A 12,659-nucleotide genomic window follows, 5' to 3' on the forward strand; every position below is an offset into this window, starting at 1 on the left:
AGCAGAGTAAAAAAAAGTCATACACATCTGGGATAGCATGATAAAAGAGAAAACTTTCATTTTTATATGTACTATTCCTTTAACACTTCATGAAACTTTACTAGTCTAAAGACTAGGCTAAGAGTCTCATACATAAATCTGTTTAACATAAAGAAGAGAAAGTATAATGTGTTGAGCGGGATCTCTCAGGGGAAGTGCAGTATAGCAGATATTAAAATGATGAACTATAATTATATGCATTACGGTGAAACAATCACACTGACAATATTAATTAAATGAATGAGAACAGTGCTGGCAAACCATGGTCCAATCAAATGATCATGCTGGTCTTCTTCAATGATGAGCGCAATTACCTTTGCAGAGGCAGTGTTTGAATGATAATGTCTGATAAGAGGAGTTTTTAGGGATGTAGAGTTGACCTGCTCCTGCAGCAGTTAGTGTGACTGTCCATAACGTAAATATATATATATATATATATATATATATATATATATATATATATATATATATATACACATTTATTTTTTTGGACATTAATATAGATTGGAATAAATTTGTTTCTTTTAAAAAAAGAAATGATATATGTAAACAAACGCATCTACTGTGTATATAGTATAGATGTAATACGTGGAATTTGTAAATTTTTAAAAAGCTAAAAAGTCATCAATATGATGAAAAACAAATTATAAAATGTCATTTAAAATGAACATTTTTCATAATTTGCAAAGTTAGAATAATTAACACCATTAACGGCTAAATTACTATAATTAACAGCATTAGCTGAGAATTTCTTTCATATGTACGCAAAATTATAATTGAAATAACATATGAATAATAATCAAATTGAATCTGGGGATGTGCATGAGTAATACACTAATTGAATAATCATTCTGCTCTAACTAGTTGTGTATTAAAAACCAAACTCGATTTATCACAAACTGCGCATTTTCTTTGGCGCTTTTCTATGAAAATGCTGAATCGTACTGGACTTTCCCTCTGAATCTTTCACCAAATCTCTGGTTTTATGCCTGGGGCACTGTGAATCTGCATCAGCTTTTATGGTGGAAAGAAAATGCGAAGCGGTACAAGAAACTCAGAAACATATCAGACCAGTATGTGCGTTAAACATAAAGGCTAACGTTCACTGCACGTTTTTTAAAGTAATAACATGTGAATTGATAACAATTTGATAGCCTTTATGTAGACTCAGATTTTATATATGCGTATTACCCTTTTTTATATATTTCATTTTTTTTCCAGAAAGAAAAAAAAAGTTGGTTCAAGTTGGTTATTTTGAAGCCTTTCTTGGTAACATTTGTGAACAATACAAGGTAGCACTTTATTTTACAGTAGGCCTACGTGTACTTTACTGGTACATATATGTTAAATATGTTGTACCTAAAGACAAATGTGCAGCAACAAGAGATATTTACCTAAAATGTCCATAAATGGTAACTAATATGAAACTTATTACTACTGTACTTACCAATGGAACATACATGGTAATTGTTTTGTACCTCCAGACAATTGTGGGGTAATAACAGGCAATTACGGTATACATACTTGATAACTTCTACTAAATGTTACTGTACTTACCAATGGTACATACATGGTACCTACAGACAAATGTGTTGTATATGTACTACACATATTACAAAGGCTAGAGTCAAGTCAAGTGGTTTTTATTGTCGTTTCAACCATATACAGTTAGTACAGTACACAGCAAAATGAGACAACGTTCCTCCAGGACCATGGTGCTACATAAAAACAACAAAGGACCAACATAGGACCACATGAGACTACACAACGAAATAAAATACCTATATAAACTACCTATATATACCTATATAAAGTGCACGTGCAAACATGTGCAAAAAGTACAGGACAGTACAACAAATTACTGACAATGAACAGGACAATAGACAGTGCAGCTCCGACCAGTACTCAGTAGTGCAAAAAGATGACAGTTTCTAAAATGTAAACATAACATACTATGAGATAATGTTCTATGCACATAGCAGTTATTGAGGTAGCAGACAGTTATAAAGTGACAGTTATTAAAGTGCAACTCAGGACACGTGTGTGTCAAACCAGTCTCTGAGTATTGAGAAGTCTGATGGCTTGGGGAAGAAGTTAGTTACACAGTCTGGCCGTGAGGGCCCGAATGCTTCGGTACCTCTTGCCAGACGGGAGGAGGGTAAAGAGTTTGTGTGAGGGGTGTGGGGTCGTCCACAATGCTGGTTGCTTTATGGATACAGTGTTTTTTGTAAATGTCTTTGATGGAGGGAAGAGAGACCCCAATGATCTTCTCAGCTGTCCTCACTATCCTCTGCAGGGCTTTGCGGTCCTAAACGGTGCAAGTCCCAAACCAGGCAGTGATGCAGCTGCTCAGGATGCTCTCAATAGTCCCTCTATAGAATGTAGTGAGGATGGGGGTTGGGAGATGTGCTTTCCTCAGCCTTCGAAGAAAGTAGAGACGCTGCTGGGCTTTCTTGGTGATAGAGCTGGTGTTGAGGGACCAGGTGAGGTTCTCCGCCAGGTGAACACCAAGGAATTTGGTGCTCTTGACGATCTCCACAGAGGAGCCGCCGATGTTCAGCGGAGTGTGTTCACCTTGTGCTCTCCTAAAGTCAACAACCATCTCTTTTGTTTTGTCGACATTCAGGGACAGGTTGTTGGCTCTACACCAGTTCGTCAGCCGCTGCACCTCCTCTCTGTATGCTGACTCGTTGTTCTTGCTGATGAGACCCACCACGGTCGTGGTCATCGGCTAACTTGATGATGTGATTCGAGCTGTGCATTGCTGCACAGTCGTGAGTCAGCAGAGTGAACAGCAGTGGACTGAGCACACAGCCCTGGGGGCCCCAGTGCTCAGTGTGGTGGTGGTGGAGATGCTGTTCCCGATCCGACTGACTGAGGTCTCCCAGTCAGGAAGTCCAGGATCCAGTTGCAGAGGGAGGTGTCCAGGCCCAGCAGGTTCAGCTTTCCAATCAGGTGCTGGGGAATGATTGTGTTGAATGCTGAGCTGAAATCTATGAACAGCATTCGAACGTATGAGTCCTTATTGTCTAGGTGGGTGAGGGCCAGATGGAGGGTTGTGGTGATGGCATCGCCCGCTGAACGGTTTGAACGACACGCAAACTGCAGTGGGTCTAGTGAGGGGGCAGCTGGGTCTTAATCTGCCTCATGACGCAGCCTCTCAAGCACTTCATGATGATGGGTGTGGTGCGACGGACGGTAGTCGCTGAGGCAGGACACTGAAGACTTCTTTGGCATGGGGATGATGGTGGTGGCCTTGAAGCACGTTGGAACAACGGCGCTGCTCAGAGAGATGTTGAAGATGTCGGTAAGAACATCTGCTAGCTGGTCTGCACATCCTCTGAGCACTCTGCCAGGAATGTTGTCTGGTCCAGCAGCCTTCCGTGGGTTGACTCTACGTAGAGTTTTCCTCACATCTGCCGTGGTAAGACAGAGCACCTGGTCGCTGGGAGGAGGGGTGGACTTCTCGCCATCACGCCGCTCTGCACTTCAAACCGAAGCGTAGAAGTCGCTCAGCGCATCTGGAAGGGAGGCATCTTTGTCACAGGCAACTGATGTTGTCCTGTAGTTGGTGATGGCCTGGATGCCCTGCCACATGCGCCGCGGTCACCGCTGTCCTGGAAGTGACTGTGGATTCTCTGGGCGCAGCGCGCTTTGCCTCTCTGATTGCCCGTGACAGTTTGGCCCTAGCTGTTCTTAGGGCTGCCTTATCGCCTGCTCTGAAGGCGGAGTCTCGACCTCAGCAGCGCGCGCACCTCCGCAGTCATCCACGGCTTCTGGTTGGAGCGTGGTAGATGGTCTTGAGAAAGTGACATCATCAATGCACTTGCTGATGTAGCTGGTCACTGATGCTGTGTATTCCTCCAAGTTGGTAGAATCGCCATATGTTGCAGCCTCCTGAACATGTGCCAGTCAGTACACTCAAAACAGTCCTGAAGAGCAGAGATGGCTCCTGCTGGCCAGGTTTTCACCTGCTTCTGAAGCGGTTTTGTGCGCCTGATCTAGCGGTCTGTATGCTGGAATTAACATAACAGAGATGTGGTCTGAGTAGCCGAGGTGGGGGCGGGCTCCACCGCACGCTTCGGGATGTTTGTGTAAACAAGATCAGCTGCTCGCCTCTCGCTGCAAAGTCCACATACTGATGGAATTTAGGAGCACTGTCTTGAGATTTGCATGGTTGAAATCTCCGGCACAATAAACAGTCCGGCCGGGTGAGCGCTCTGCAGTTCGCTCATAGCCCCATACAGTTCACAGAGCGTTCCTTAGCTGCTACGCTTGGGGGAATGTAAACCCGGTTATGCAAACAGTGGTGAATTCCCGTGGTAGATAAAAAGGTCTGCATCTAACAGTCACAAGCTCCAACAGCGATGAACAGTAACTAGAGACTAGCATAGAGTTCTTGCACCATTCCGTGTTGATGTAAACACACAAGCCACCACCGCGAGTCTTACCGCAGAGAGCTGTATTTCTGTCGGCACGAAACGAGCCAACAGCCTACTAGAGAACTAGTAATTCCAATGTAATGTTTATGTACAATGGTGCACTTTATTTACAGTGTTTATACAGTCCTATTTGTATGGAATTACTATGGTAGTACTAGTGAAAGTACCTAGTAGTTAATGCCTAATTTATACAGCACTTACTCTCCTTACATTCTTGTAATAATGCAATTCATGATTTATGATGACATACCTTATTACTGTGTGTGTGTTTACAGTTCTCATTTTGGACATATGCTGTAGCTACCAGACTCTTATTTTTACTTGACTTTACCAGTTGTCATGTGAAGAAGGCCTTGCTTAAAATTATAAAATACTAACCCTATAAGGTACTGTATAGATACTGCTGTGTTTCATATTAGGTTACATGTATTGGTTACTTCCAAAGCATGTACCATGAGGAGTTGTACTTGCTAATATCTCTCATTTTTAAAGTATTGGTAGGTACCATAATGTTTCACATTAGTTAACATGTACGTACACTATAAGTGCCTATTATTACCCCACACTTGTCTGCAAGTACTACATATTTACCATGTCTGTAGCATTGAAATGTACTGTAAAGTTTAATGTTAGTTACCATCTAGGTACACTTTAGATAGTATGCATTGTTATGCCACATTTGTAGGTACAACATATTTACTATGTATGTAACATTGGTAAGTACAGTAATGTATCGCATAGTTACCATGTACGTATACCATAAGTGCCTGTTATTACCCAACACTTGTCTGGAGGTACAACACAATTATGTATGTTCCATTGGTAAGTACAGAAATTTTTCATTTTAGTTACCATTTACGAACACTTTAGGTAAGTACCATTTGTTACTGCACATTTGTTAGTAGGTACAACATATTTAAAATACATGTACCAGGAAAGTACACGTACTGTAAAATAAAGTGCTAACCAATACAAAATTTAAATTTTACATACACGTTATATTTGTTATTTTTTAATTATATTTCAATTTATGAGTATTCGGAAAATCAGATTTTGTAGGTTAGAGTACTTGACTACAAAATTACTATAAAATGGCCATAATAGAATATTAAAATCTGTGGAAACCTATATCAATACATATACGGTTAACGTCTTGCAGCTATTCGTTTAAAACAATGAGCATTTGAATGTTTATGGGCCCATTCACTGTCATTAAAAGTGCCCTACTATCGCTACTTATACACACACATACACACATACACATATATATATATATATATATATATATATATATATATATATATATATGGGACCAGAATTTTTATTTTTTTGTGGTAATCAAATTATGCCACAAATTCTACTGATAAGGCTTTACTTGTATTGAACATGAAACTTTCCTTTAAGACTACTGAATCTTCATTCAATAGACTTTAGGTTTAAAATAACTGTACTTCAGGTACTGAGATCCAAAACTGCTCTGTTCCCATAATTGTGTTAAAAGCTAATATATATATATATATACACATACATACACACACACACACATATATACATACACACACTTTTGAAACACTGAAATGTTTCTCACGATCTTAAAAATCTTTTGATCTGAAGGCGTATGCTTAAATGTTTGAAATTAGATTTGTAGACAAAAATATAATTGTATCACCATATTAATTTATTTCATTATAAAACTTAAATGTAATTGAAAAAGAAAACGTTTTTGAAATTGATGACTTGGACCAAATAATAAAGAAAAGCAGCCATTAAGTGCCCAACATAGATGGAAACTCCTTCAATGCGGTTTAAAAAGCATCTCAGGGTGATTCCTCAAGAAGTTACTTGAGAAAATGTCAAGAGTTCATTTCTGCAAATTCTAGGCAAAAGGGGACTTCTTTGAAGATGCTAAAATATTACACAGTTTTGATTTATTTAGAATTTTGTTTAATCAACATAATTCCCATTGTTCCATTTATGTTATTCCATAGTTTTGATGGCTTTATTATTATTCTAAAATGAAGGGAAATTTTTTTAATAATAATTATATATATATATATATATATATATATATATATATATATATATATATATATATATATATATATATATATATATATATATATATATATATATATATATATATATAAAATAAAGAATGAGTAAATGTTTCAAATCTTTTGACCGGTAGTGTATATATTTTTATACATTCCGAAATTATTCAGACCCCTTAATTTTGTTATGTTGCAGCCTTATGCAAAAATGCTTTAAAAAAAATACAAATCAATCTACACTCCATACCCCATAATGACAGAGCAAAAAACAGATTTTTGATAACTTTGCAAATTTATTAAAAAGAAAAAACTCAGAACTTAGTTGAGGCACCTCAGCGATTGGCAGCGATTCCAGTCTCAAGTCTATTTGGCTATGATGCAACAAGCTTTGCACACCTGGATTTGGGGATTTCTGCCATTCTTCTCATCCTCTCAAGCTCTGTCAGGTTGGATGGGGGCTGTCAGTGGTCCATTTTCAGGTCTCTCCAGAGATGTTCGATTGGGTTGAATTCTGGGCTCTGGCTGGGCCACTCAAGGACATTCACAGAGTTGTCCCTAAGCCACTCTGCTGTGTCCTTTGGGCAGGTGTGCCCAATACGTCGATCGCGATCTACCAGTCAGTCAATTGCAAAGTCAATACTGGTAGATCGCACAAAATGTAAATGTACTTTAGTTAAATTTTAATAAAAATAAATATAATGTCTTTCCTTCTTTTAGTTTCTGTCTGACTTGCACTTGACGAGTAAATATTGACCAGGCGAGGTTTTGTTTATTCAGTTGCCATGACAACTAGGTTTGCGCATACGCGCCTTCCAAGGACTTCTGAGAACAGAGCGTGAAATTGAGATGCTACTGCCCGGATTAGGCCAAACTGTCTGATTCCATTCAGTGCAAGTCATCAGATTAAGGTAAATGCCCTGGCTATTGTAATCTATTGTGCTGTAGGTGTTTTGCGTTTAGTTTTAAAACTGAATGATATCAACATTGAACATTATTATATATTTTTTTATTAATTATAATTTGAATTCCATTTAGGGATACATGCAGTAGTCCCAACAAGCATTTTCTTATTTTAAATGAAACTGTGTTTTTTTAGTTGGTAGATCTTATTGAGTTGGTCATTTAAAAGTAGATCATCACACAAAAAAGTGTGAGCACCCCTGCCTTAGTGTCATTATCCTGTTGGAAGGTGAACCTTCGGCCCAGTCGGAGGTCCTGAGTGCTCTGGAACAGGTTTTCCTTCTGGATATCTTTGGATTTTGCCACGTTCAAATTTCCTTCAACCCTGACCAGTCCCCAAGTCAGTGGCACTGAAAAACACCCTCACAGCAAGATGCTACCACCACCATGCTTCACCGTTGAGATAGTATTGCGCAGATGTTGAGCTGTGCCTGGTTTCCTCCAGACATGATGCTTGGAATTGAGGCCAAACAGTTCAATCTTCATTTCTTCAGACCAGAGAATCATTTTTCTCACAGTCGGAGAGTCATTTAGGTGCTTTCTTATGTGTCTTGCACTGAGGAAAGGCTTCGGTATGGTCACTCTGCCATAAAGTCCAAATTGGTGGAGTGTTGCAGTGATGGTTGTCCTTGTGTAAGTTTCTCCCATCTCCACACATGATCTCTGGACCTCAACCAGAGTTACCATCGGTTCTTGGTCACCTCTCTTACCAAAGCCCCCCAAATTGCTCAGTTATATATATACAAGCTTTAAATTGAAAAACAACAACAGAAGATCTTACTGTCATTTGACCAAATTTCAACAAAAGAAAATGAAGCTTATTTTAGGACCGATAAAACGTTTTTGTATTGTGGTATTATTTTCTTGACAATAACATTTAATCCCACCTCCCCCAGTTCAAAAAGTACTAGGAATTTTAAAGAATGTCCTGTTAGCTGATTTCAATGACAGTAGTAAATCACTGATTATAAAAGCACCCAAAAGTGTCATTAAAGTAGTCCATGCATAGTAGCCCAGTACTTTTATTGCCAATAAGGCAATTAAGGTAATAGAGAAGTATATATCCACAGTTATAAAGTGAATGTTAACATTACTAACCACACTTTTTCTGTTGACATCCTGAAATTAGGTTGTACAGCTGTTATGTTTCATAAGCAGTGCAATGTTCTCCTGGAAAAACGATCCTAAATTGCCTGTCTAATGTTCATCTCCTCTACTTTTCACTGTTCTCTATTTGCTTTCACAGAAAATGTCATTACTTGTGAAGTACAAATGTGAAACATTAAAAGCTTCACTGCGAGGTTTAATGGTAGTGAATGGAAAGCCTTTTAACTTTGCTGTTGTTGACTTTGGACTGACACATGTGGAGAACAGTGGAGAGACGGGTGCACAAAGGCCAGCGCACATCTGAAGGTGCGGGTGGGAGAACTGCCATCCAAATGTCAACTACGTGAGGAACATTAAAACAGGGTGTAGCTGAAGTACTAAAGCGCTCAGTGCTGGATAGGGGGAACACCCATATCAGGCAGGTTACACCTCAAACACAATGCAAGTATTTCATAGTGAGTCTACTTTTTATAATACCATTAACAACACAACAAAAAGTAGCATGGTCTTTTGGACACGTGCCACGGCAATACCATGATATTCTTTGAAGTAATTTGGAGTGCCAAGTTATTGACTTCCAGTAAATGAATATGGGATTATTCCATGAGAAACAGAACAAATTTCAGAAACTTTTTAGACAGAAATCTGACATTTTGCTAATACATTTTCTGAATAAAGATAAACAAATGATGATGAAACCCAAAGTATTAAATGTCATGGATCAACATTTACAGAGTAATCCATAATTTTGTAGAGAGGGTACAAAATGACAATTTTCTCTTGTGACATTGGAGTACAACTACAGGTCAAACAAAACCACCTTAAAAAGGGAGGTAGCATCATTATTTAATTTTTTCACAGAGATAGATAGGTCAGTTACTAAAATCAGTTGACTTCAGCACTTTTGCATTATCTGCCAACGATGTGAGTCTAAAAAATGTGTTGGATAAAAAACATAATTTGTGTGATGATTTTCCATAGTTGGAGTGTATATAACGGCAGAATTATTCAAGATGTCTTAATATACTTTAATATTCTGGATCAGAACAAATGTTGTTCTGCATGTTGTTCTTCAGTCTTTGAGAAATTTACATCAGAAAAGCTCTGGAATGCATCATTAGGGGTTCAAGCACAAAAGGTGCTGTACAGATGTTCTTGTACATTTAGAGTATTTCTGCTCAAAAAGTGTTTGGTAAAAAAGCTAAATATTGGTTTCCTAAACACTCCACCCATATGCCATACAGATGCCAAACAGACAGTGCTGCCTAAAACTCATGTTGATCCAATGTTACAATGTCGGGCTGGTCCGGATGCTCAAACAAGCTAAACAAACAATATATTGACAGTGCAAGAGAATCAAGCTGTTCATAGTTTTCAGGGGAATCGATCTATGAATGGCTTACATATAGCTAGCTGTCTTTGTATAATAAGATAGGAATGAAAAGTAAGGATAGAAAGTATTTCAAAAGAAAGGTCCACCAGATCGGGACCCTGTCATGGCCAGCCCAATCTCCAGACCTGAACCCCATTGAAAACCTCTGGAATGTGATCACGAGGAAGATGGATGGTCACAAGCCATCAAACAAAGCCAAGCTGCTTGAATTTTTGCACCAGTTATGGTATAAAGTCACCCAACAGCAATGTGAAAGACTGGTAGAGAGCATGCCAAGATGCATGAAAACTGGGATTGAAAATCAGGATTATTCCACCAAATATTGATTTCTGAACTCCTAGACATCAGAATTGTGTTGTTTAAAAAGAATATTCTTTGCATTATTCGATGTTGTAAGTAATTTATAAAATAAAAATGTTATTTTTACTCAAACACATACCTAAAAATAGTAAATACATAGAAGCTGATAATTTCTATATACTCTGTCTATAGATATACAGATACAGCTCTATATACTGTGTATATATATATATATATATATATATATATATATATATATATATGTGTGAAAAAAATAATGGAACTGACATAAAAAGGAGGCATAACTTTGATGAAAATAAATGGCAAATTCAGCTACAAAGGCGAGTAAAATAAGGCTCAACTCCATTCAGTCGTAAAAGAGGTCTTACAATTAGTTCTTTGATGTGAGTTTTCAAAGTGACACGAGGTTCGAACAGAGTCAACAAAGCTGGAATTAAAGTCAGTGCTGGCATATAGATGTAGTCAAGGCCAAGTCAACTGAATGAAGAAAATTTACCAGGAAAAACTCAAATCATCTTGTCAAAGGTCATTATCAACATCATATTTTCAATTAGGTTACTTTTGATTGTTTAAAGACAAACTTTAATGGCTTTTAGCCTGTCTACTAACTTAAAGGTGAACATCTACAGAACATCCTTGTGTACTTCTATAAAAAAAAAAAAAAAAAAAAATTAAAAAAAAGTAACTTTTTAAGATATACACTACACATTTAAGATTTACAGTCTTTGTCTTCTGGGAAAATGGACCAAAAAGACCCTGGTACGACTAGCAATAGTAAATCATGGTCTGGAGTTGTATCTAAGGCTAGTAAAATATTCTAGGCAAACACAGGTGTGAATGCTTGGCCAACACATTGCAATGTTACATTGTAAATGCTTAATGTGCATTATTGTGTAATTGTGGCTGCAAACTTAATTCCAATATAGCTTCCATTAAACCAGATGTGATGTTATTCAGGCAGCTACTGTAGCTATAAACATGTCAACTAATGGCAAGATTCTCTTCAGACTGTTGCTCTGGCATTACAGTAAGTGACCTAAAAGAGAAATCTGACCACAGAAGGATGCAGAATGCAAAAAATGTATACGTTCTGACTAGGGCTGTCACTAACAATTATTTTGGTAAACGAGTAATCTAGCGATTATTCTGCCGATTAATCAAGTAATCGAAAAAATTATGAAATAACTCGAATTGCATAAAGTTGTCGAAGTCAAGTCAAGTTTGGCTAAAATGAGTTCATTAGTCCAAGATTCAATGTACTCCACAATTGAAAAACAACAACAAAATGATTGTGCAAACAATATCTAAAGCCAACAGACACCCAAAGGAGATCTACAATATAAAAAAACATATACTGTATAATTCATGATGACAGAGATTGGCTAATCTATATGTCCAGGCAAGATCTACCTTTTTATTAAGAATTTCAACATGATCTACTTATTTCAATTTAGAACTCAAATATCTGATATTGTTTATTGAGGATGAGTTATATTCATGATTAAACAATTTCATGGAGAAATAAAAGTAATTTTATTTGGTTGTTGTTTTTTTTAACCATTATGCAACCCAGAACATAATATTAACAGTAATTGAGTCAAGATGTTGTCACTGTGTTAAACTGCAGCATTGATGCCGTTTTGCTACATACTTTACAGATCTCAAAAGATTATCACTTACCACGTACTGTGTAAAATGTCCTTAATAATTTGGACATGCAGCTTCTTCTTGAGTTAACACTGTTAATAATTTCACATGCGAATACTAGCCATTGCTCCTTCAGGTAAGCCCTTTTCATATTGTGTTTGTGGGGCACGAGACGCACAGCTCTGTGGCTTTAACGGTAGGGTCTGAACTGAGGCTTTACTCAGTAAAATAAAGTTCTCTGGATTCCTACACAGAGTTCTACTGTACAAGTGATAATGGCCATAAACTAGAAAATATTTATCGGAAGTGGGGTTTTGCGAACTATTACAAACTTAATCTTTTTGAAATCTAATTTACATTCACATCCTAATTAATTTACACAGAACACATAACAATTTACAATCGGCACAGCCATTGACCAGGACATTTTTTTATATAAATGGCACTCCATTTCAAAAAGGTTGCCAACCCCTGTTTAACAGTTCTTTTAGCCTAGTCAAGCTGGTATTCAGCTGATTTAGTTTGTCAAGTGCGCAAACCCCTCTCAAACCAACAAAACAGACCAGCCTAGCCTTGGTTTGATTTAAGCTGTTTTTAATATACAGGTCCTTCTCAAAAAATTAGCATATTGTGATAAAGTTCATTATTTTCCATAATGTAATGATAAAAATTAAACTTTCATATATTTTAGATTCATTG

The 12,659-nt window shown here is 37.5% G+C and overlaps 1 protein-coding gene across 2 annotated transcripts in view; it reads right to left on the minus strand.

Moving 5' to 3' along the window:
• ascc3 (activating signal cointegrator 1 complex subunit 3) overlaps positions 1–12,659 on the minus strand; it is a 275,425-nt gene that overhangs the window by 240,560 nt on the left and 22,206 nt on the right. Inside the window, exon 1 of one of the 2 annotated variants that reach the window (XM_052144465.1) lies at positions 8,591–8,723. The exons of the other annotated variant lie outside the window; for it this stretch is intronic. The gene's annotated coding sequence lies outside the window, so the exon portion shown is untranslated. Of the gene's footprint in view, positions 1–8,590; positions 8,724–12,659 lie in introns of those variants that run through there. 2 annotated transcript variants of the gene reach the window in all.

This window comes from Xyrauchen texanus, chromosome 15 (genome assembly GCF_025860055.1).
Source record: "Xyrauchen texanus isolate HMW12.3.18 chromosome 15, RBS_HiC_50CHRs, whole genome shotgun sequence".
NCBI classification, from domain to species: domain Eukaryota; kingdom Metazoa; phylum Chordata; class Actinopteri; order Cypriniformes; family Catostomidae; genus Xyrauchen; species Xyrauchen texanus.